A 7,495-nucleotide genomic window follows, 5' to 3' on the forward strand; every position below is an offset into this window, starting at 1 on the left:
CTTCGACTTCGACTTCGACATCAAATTTCTTTTTGGCTTTTGCCGAAAACAGGTCTCTTTTATCGGGATTTCATTCATTAGATGAAGAACTATCAACATAGGTTCACTTGGTTTGATTTAATGACCAATTTACTGACGTTTATTTTGCAATTTTTAGATTTATGACCAAAAATAGACCCTGGTATTGTGGGTTTATCCCCCTCCCCCCCCTCGGAGATAAAGAGTTAAGCTTGTCTTGCTTTTGATGAAAACAATTCCCACTAACCTGAAATTTAGAATTCACGATATTGCGATTGAAGGAGATTGAAGATTGGCTTCATCTGATAACAATGAACAAAATTGGCGAGAAAATGGCTGCTTAAGCAGGGGCGAAGCGTCTATATAATCAAATAATCACTGCTTCCCTTCCTAATTTTGAAACATTGTCGCTGTCAAATTCATCCTTAAACGTAAACCTCTTAAATTAAAAGTAAAAAGAGGTTCGTAATCCACAATGAGCATGCCTAACATTCAAAACGGTTTCACGGCCACATAAATAGCCTCCTCACCCCTCTCGGGCCACTCCATAAGGAGTCGCAAGCTTTGATTAAGTAAGCTTAAAGTGAGGCTGAAAGAATCTACCAATACAGTTGAGGGAACATGTGCATAGCAGTCATGGCTGTTTCATTGCCACATATACCCTGTTCACCCCTTTGGGGCCACAGTTATAATCAATCACCAGCTCTGATTAAGTAAGCTAACGAACACTGGTCGAGTCTACCTCACAAATGTGAGGGGAACTAACTCCTAACAATCTCTTTACTGCTGCATGTGCTTGTTTTTTTTCCTCGACTTTTTACTGTCCTATAATCAGATCGTGACCTCGATTATGACACCAGCTCCTGGCCTCAAAAGGCTAACAAAAACAGCCAAATGTGAAATTTAAAAAATGATAATTGTCATGTTCTACCAAAGAGTTAGACTCTCTGGTAGATCTATAACATATAGATCTAATACTGACATCTCTGCTTCTTTGCTTTGTGTTTATGTATTCACATCTAAAGTCAATTTAATTTTAGTTGGAACTGATATTTAATAAGATACTTTCCCGATTATTTTGGCGGTTGAACATACAATATGAATTCCGGATTTGTTTTCATTTACAACTCAGTCAGAGTCGCCGCCTCGAGTAAGATTCTTATGTGATATCTACAGACCATATAGATCTATATCTGGTCCCGTTTCACTTTGATTACCCTGTCAAACAAGTCAGCCTTCGCCCCTGTGCTTAAGTAAGGTGATCTCCAAATCCTGGCACATTGGTTTGGTGTTTCACCACGTACACACATACAGACGCACACACGCATACACCCACACACGCACACACACACACACACACACACACACACACACACACACACAAACACACACACACACACACACAACACACACGAGCAAGTACACAAACGCAGGCTTATAGTCACATGCGTAATATAAATGAACAGTAATATATACAATAATATTCTTAAAATATTCTTAAATAGATGCATACTCAGCATACTGACTAAAACTAAAGCCCAATGTTATTCTGATGTATGCTCTACGGTCATACGAATACTTGCAACAAGATGGTTAAGATGGAAGAACTTTGATGGATGATGGTACAAATGACCTTCTGCATCTTTCTTTGTTACAGATCAGAAGCCTAGGTCTTTTATTTCTGACTGATGTTTCTATTTGAGGGAACAAGGGATGTTTATTGTCCGAAAAGAGGGAATTAATCTTTTCTTTTTAAAGTGAAAGCTGTTATCAGAGACCGAACAACATAAACGAGACAGTATAGCTTGCGGCGCTGTCTTTGACAACCAGTGCTTCACGCAGCATAATAAGCGAAGAGAGCTGTTCTATTTATAGACTGGGACGGTAAACATACTCGCGTTAGGCCTGTTATTGTTCTTATGTGAGTGAAAGAAACCAAGTTGCTAGTAGTGGACTCTGACGTTCCAAATTTTAAAAAAAGGGGGAGGGGGGTGGAAATAAAAAGAGGGGTGGACACATTTACCAGATATTGATAAAGGGGGCAGGGGCTGTACTGACACTATTTTTGCATTAAGACAGTTGTGTGAGACTGCCATTTCACAAGACAAAGACCTCAATATCGTCTTCGTGGATCAGGAAAAAGCGTTCGATCGGGTAGATAGATGTCAACTTTGGGAAGTCTTAGAGGAATATGGTGTAACAGGACAATTGCTGGAGAACATCATGGCACTTTATTAAAATAGCGCGTGTGCCGTAAGATCAACAGAAGGACTATCGGACTGGTTCTGTGTCAGGTGTAGGATGAGACAAGGGTGTGTTCTCTCTCCGCTTCTCTTCATCACTTACATTGATAAGATCACGAAAGCAGCAAATGACATGACTGAACTGAACGAGCTTCTATTTGCTGATGACCAGAGTGTATTAAATACAGATGAAGAGGAATTACAAAAACACCCCACAAAACTAAATGTGGAATGTAAACATCTGAATATGACAATCTCCATCTAAACCCCCCCCCCCCCCCAGAAGTTATGAAGGTCAGAAGAAACCCACCAAAACTCAACATTTTTATTGACGGAACACAGCTCCTACAAGCAGAGGAATTTAGATATTTGGGAAGCATCTTCACACAAGATGGGTGTATGGACAAAGAGATAGAAACAAGAACTATGAAGGCAAATGCAGAAATGCAGTGACCTACCAGCTAGCACCCCTGCTTAGTCACAAGAACATCCCAGCCGAAGTGAAATTCCAGCTCATCAACAACATCGATAACCAAGTGATATTTTGATGATTTCAATCCAAAGATCTACCTTAAGGCTATTGTTCTTAGGTCGTTCATTTCTGTATTCTTTTTTTTCGTGTCTTTTGAAGGACATTTCCAGATAGTGGGAATATCGTAGCGTCCATAGAAATATCAATCAAATATTTACTTTTTGCGCCTTTGATTTACGTTTTTCAGTAAAATCCACTTAGACTAGATGTGTTTTGAAATGGACACACACACACATAAAAAAAAGAAGTAAAGTATAAAAAAAAAAAAGAAAAACAAAAAGAAAAGAAAACTAATAATAGTAAATGCAAAAGAAATAAATGTTTTAAAATGTTCGATAGCAAGACGTGCAAAGTAGGAACGGAGACATGAAACAGTCACCGTTTTCCTTCCTTTGACGTGCGCCTGGTGTCAGTGCCATATCACACATGATGTTATTGACAGATTTCCTGGGATGTGCTCAGTAGGCGAAGGAATTTTGGCGGATGAGATCGCGTCGGGTGGGGTCGATCGCCCGACTGGTCGTCTGTAAACAAACGCGTTTGTTTTTTTGAGGCGACGAGTCGAGCGATCGGTTTATGTCACGACAGCCGCTTTGCACCCTCAGTCTGGCTAGCAAACCGACCCGACCCGACCCGACCCGACCCGACCCGACCCGACCCGATCGTGTTAACGGGTACCCGGTATTACGCGAATGATTTATGGCGCTGATTAGATGTGTTATTAATTGCTTAAAGAATTTGTCTACCTGGAGCTTTTGGGTTTGTTTGTTTTGTCAATGTGGTCAGTTATTGACCTCCCCATCAACACAAGTTGACACGTAAAGGAGGCGGGCTTCAACCCTAACTGACAGGGCCGACACGAGCCGAGAGGAAAAGATAAAACCGCCACAGAAACAGAGAAAGGGAGAAACTTGATGAAAACTCGTCCCTTACGGGAATCAGACTCAGGACTTCTGCGTGCAACAGTGACTTTTTAAAAAATCCCCTACACCCCAGAGGTCGGTATGCTGGTGCAATCTTTGTACAGTTTTACTTTACTTATAAAAATAAAGTTGTTCCCGCATCCGATTCGGACATTGGGGATTGCCTTGTTAGTGAGACAACTTCCCGGACCTTCGGCGTATTGTGGTAGGGTGGCCAGTTCCTTTCCACGCCGCCTTTACTTTCACAACTCGAAGTCAGGTACCCATTACTGCTGGGTGGGCCGGAGGGGGCGAAAAAAATTCGTGTCCGAACCGAGGCTCGAACCTGGACTTTCTGCTTTGGAGACGAGCGCACTAACCGCTCCGCCACCACCCCCCCACTTTACTTATACATAGTACATAAACCAGCCTAACGCTGTAGTTTATCATAATTATTTTCGTATTGTTGTTAATTTAAAATTATTAAATAATAAAGATAATAATAATAATAATAATAATAATAATACTAATAATACTAATAATAATAATAATACCGGTAATTATAATAATACATGTAATAATAATAATAATAATAATAATAATAATAATAATAATAATAATAATATTACAAGTAATAATAATAATAATAATAATAATAATAATAATAATAATAATAATAATAATAATAATAATAATACCTGTAATAATAAGTACTAATTGTATAGCACATATCCTCGCTCAACAGCCAGCTCTGTGCACTTGTAATCTATAACATGTTTATCCCGGCAGGCGGTTCAACACTATGAAACATTCTCGGCTTTCCTGGAGACATACAGAGCAAGCAGCCGATTGAGCACTCAAACATACAATGACAGGATGTTTCCTTGTCGGTAACCGGGTACTCATATCCATCTGGGTGAATGGAGTAAGGAAATGTCGTGTGAAGGTTGTCTCTCCCAAGTACCGAGCCTCTGGTGAGGTTCGTTTCCGCGCGACTTCTCGGCTGCAAACTCAACAGCCTAACTTCTGCACCACCTGTGCCACAATACCATGCTGCGTTGGTTTCAGGCTTGCTCCATATTGTTTTGCGACAAAGCCTTTGAGCCTACTGCTTATGAAGGGAGGAAAGAGAAGGAAGATGGGTGGATAGATGGGTAAATGGAGAAAAATTGATGAGAATTTGAGTCATAATATTATACACTTGGGGGGAAAAATAAAGAGCACCCGAATTAAGTGGTTAAAAATATAATCTTTGACACACAAAAAAGCGAGCTTGCTAGTACCAAACAATAAACCCTCTTTAAACAAAGCCTAGATCAAGTGGAATCGAGCAAGAATTATTGGTATCCGTCTTTGAAATACAAACGTGTAAGTTGGGGGAAAATTGCACGAAAGTGGAAAATTATTGAGAGGATGGAGTGTACTAAGCATGTACAATTTCTGTATCGTCGAGAGTATAATGTAATTATATATGTTTACACTTGGTGTAATATTATGTTTTGGAAGCAAAGTTCAAGTATAGGGCAAAACGGAAAATCGGGGCGCAAATGATTACCCTACACGTTTTCTCAAGCACTTGTATATATATCACGGCATTGTTTAAACATCATAAATAAATCAATGTGAAAGCTAAGCTGTACATATTGTTTATGTAAGGTTGGGTTTTCTAAAAGTTTTTTTTAGAACTCAATAGATGATGCATGGAAAACCTGGATGGGATTCGAGGGTACTCAAACGGATCCTTATGTCATGAGCTAGGAAAGTTATCATCTTGAAAATACTTCAACCTGCATGTTATAAACATTTCTTCTTAACAGCCCCAAAACATACTCTATAATATACTGGAGTGTATGCACCGAGACGGCATCATGGAGATACCAAATCAGGAACTGAGAAATGAAACGGAACTGTTTGAAGACGTGACGAGGAAAGGCTTTATGAGCGACAGCCTCGGCTTTTTTCTCCATGTATACGTCCTGGTCATCTATGTTCATATGCCTATTAGAGTCTTTGGGATCGGAACGAATATCATCAACGTTCTTATCTTCACTGGCATCGGCTGTAGCGACGGAATCACTGTCTCTCTACTCGCCTTATCAATAGCAGACTTTCTTTACATCTTCGTCAATTTTATCAGCAGAATGCTTTCAACGCTCAGAGTCCTGTTTGGTATAGACTCCTATATCAGCTTCTCTTTCTTCAGTTTCATTCTCGCCTGGAATGGAAACATCTATGTGGACAGCTCTGTCGCCATTACGGTTTTCATCGCTCTACAGAAGTGCGCATGCGTAGCCATACCTCTGTTGTTTCAGAATGTCTTCACTCGCATCCGGTGCACCGTTGTCGTTCTTGCTGTGTACAGCGTTATGATTCTCTCTTACCTCCCCCTGAATCTCCTGCACAGACTGAAACCGAGATTGGACCCCGTGTCAAACAGGACACAGCTCGCCTACAAAGCATCGCCTCACTACGCCATGATCATGTCAGTGCACAAGATGTTCAACAGAACTATACTCCCCGTCCTTTCTGTGATCATCGTCGTCCTCTGCTTGCTTATTCTCACGTTTAAACTCAAAAAGTCTTCACATTTTCGTCAAACTATGAATTTGAACCACCCTTCAAAAAGGACAAATCTTCCGACCACTCAAAAAAATGACGTGTCTACGCATACAGACTGCGGGAAAGATTCCAAAGAACTTCGTGCTATCAAAACTGTAACTTTCGTTTCGGTGATTTTTGTTATCTGTTACATCCCTTTTATCGTTAGCTCTGTTTTTGAGTTTATATTCCAAGAATTTTCCACAACGGGGCAGTACAAAAATATTTTCTGGATAATGCATGAACTTCACAACATAATGATCACCGTGAATGCTTCGATAAACATCTTCGTATATTTCAGATTTAATAAGAAATACAGAGCTCAGTTCCTAACTTCAATGAAGTGCCTCTCGTGTTGGCCTCGGCAGGGGCGAGAATCCAAAGATGCTACTGTGCGTGCAAAATAAACTCACACTAACAGACATGGGAACCTACAGGTTTGCCTCGCTGTGTGTTTAATGATGCTGTTGTTGTTGACGCCATGATGATAACGATAATAACAATAATGATAGGAATAATAAGGATAATAAGGATAACAATGATAATGATAATAATAATAATAATAGTAATCATAATAATGATATGTAATAACAATATACATTATTATGAATAAAATTAAGAAAATTAATAATTCTAATAATGATTACAGTAATAATATAAAACATATAATAATGACAATACTTATACTAATACTAATACTACTACTACTACTACTACTAATAATAATAATAATAATAATAATAATAATAATAATATTATTATTAATTGAAAACAACACACACACAACAAGTGAATGGGTTCTGATGGCTCGCTTAAGGCGTCATAGATAATTGATGACAACGCTTTTTTTTTCTTCGTTGTAAGTGTTTTACGCCCTTGTCCGAGAAGGCTAGGTGTAGATCTTTCCTACCATGAGAACATGGGTGTGGCTGAAAGACAGCAGTAAGAAGTAGCCAAGGAGTAGCAGTATAGAGGCTGCCGAAAGAGCCAGGAGCCCAGAGGAGGGGGGCAAAGGAGGTGAGGGGGTGGGGGAAGAAAGTGGAGACGAAAGCAGACGACAGAACATTGTTAGAGAGCAGGAAAGGATGTGAAAGGAGAACATTTTAGAGAAGAAAATTTTCCATCGCTATCCGGATTCGAACCCGCGACCTATTGAATGAGAGGCGAACACCTTAACCTGCATAACCTGCAGATCCCGTCAT

The sequence above is a fragment of the Aplysia californica genome, unplaced genomic scaffold, assembly GCF_000002075.1.
Source record: "Aplysia californica isolate F4 #8 unplaced genomic scaffold, AplCal3.0 scaffold00071, whole genome shotgun sequence".
Classification (NCBI taxonomy): domain Eukaryota; kingdom Metazoa; phylum Mollusca; class Gastropoda; order Aplysiida; family Aplysiidae; genus Aplysia; species Aplysia californica.